This window comes from Poecilia latipinna, unplaced genomic scaffold (assembly GCF_001443285.1).
Source record: "Poecilia latipinna isolate Pla-1442-1.1 unplaced genomic scaffold, P_latipinna-1.0 Scaffold3759, whole genome shotgun sequence".
Classification (NCBI taxonomy): domain Eukaryota; kingdom Metazoa; phylum Chordata; class Actinopteri; order Cyprinodontiformes; family Poeciliidae; genus Poecilia; species Poecilia latipinna.
In genome coordinates, this window is record NW_015116375.1 from 17,429 (window position 1) to 18,531 (window position 1,103).

Here is a 1,103-nt window from a genome sequence, read left to right on the forward strand (position 1 = left end):
TTGTGGGAAGATCATGTGAGTTTTTCTTCAATCCATGAAAACTCAGTAACTTGGTGAACAAACTGTCAGACTTATAATTGTGCCTAATTTCACATTACAGTCCATAAACTAAGCCTGGGATCAAAAACTGAAGATGTCAGGAACAGAGACAAAAGGTTCTACTGAGACTTGAACTCAGATTGCTGGATTCAGAGTCCAGAGTGCTAACCATTACACCATAGAACCACCAAGCAGGAATTTAACCTAAGGAGCCTCGATTTTAAAGAAGCCTACATTGAAGTCGATTGGTGAATGAACCATCATGAAAGAGGAAGGCTCTTGTTGTCTCACTGCACCCTGGGAGAAGCATAACGTACAAAATCTGTTTCTATCCGGTTTTGAACCAGAGACCTTTTGCATGTGAAGCAAACGTGATAACCACTACACTACAGAAACTCATGCTCTTTGCAGTGTTCCTGGTAGATGATCCACATTTTGTTAGAGACTAATAACGAGCATGGAACAATGTCAAATACCACAGATCCTCTCAGAGAGCACAGTAACTTGGTGAACAATCTGTCAGACTTATAATTGTGCCTAATTTCACATTACAGTCCATAAACTAAGCCTGGGATCAAAAAAACTATGGAAGATGCCATTAGCAGAGACAAATGGTTCTACTGAGACTTGAACTCAGATCACTGGATTCAGAGTCCAGAGTGCTAACCATTACACCATAGAACCACCAAGTGGCATTTTGAGTAAAGTAGCCTCGATTTCAAAGAAGCCTACATTGAAGTCAATTGGCAAATGAACAATCACAAAAGAGGAAGGCTCTTGTTGTCTCACTGCACCCCAAGAGATGCATAACCTACAAAAACTGTTTCTGTCCAGTTTTGAACCAGAGACCTTTTGCATGTAAAGCAAACATGATAACCACTGAACTAGTCTGCTTTGTTTCAGTTTGAGGTTCCAAAGTTGATGATGTGAGATGCAATTCATGAAAATTTCAGCTGAGGTTTGCACTGAGATGCCTGGATTCAGAGTACAGACCATGACACCACAGAGCCTTGTTGACCTTTAGTAAACGCCTNTGATGAATAGAACATGCAAAATCTGTTTCT

General features: G+C 40.5%; 2 non-coding genes across 2 annotated transcripts; both read right to left on the reverse strand.

Moving 5' to 3' along the window:
• Window positions 1-153: 153 nt before the first annotated feature.
• On the reverse strand, window positions 154-225 carry trnaq-cug (transfer RNA glutamine (anticodon CUG)). The gene has a single exon. It is a non-coding gene; the product is annotated as a tRNA-Gln (tRNA).
• A 426-nt stretch (window positions 226-651) lies between these two features.
• Window positions 652-723, reverse strand: trnaq-cug (transfer RNA glutamine (anticodon CUG)). Its single transcript has one exon. It is a non-coding gene; the product is annotated as a tRNA-Gln (tRNA).
• Between the last annotated feature and the right edge of the window lie 380 nt (window positions 724-1,103).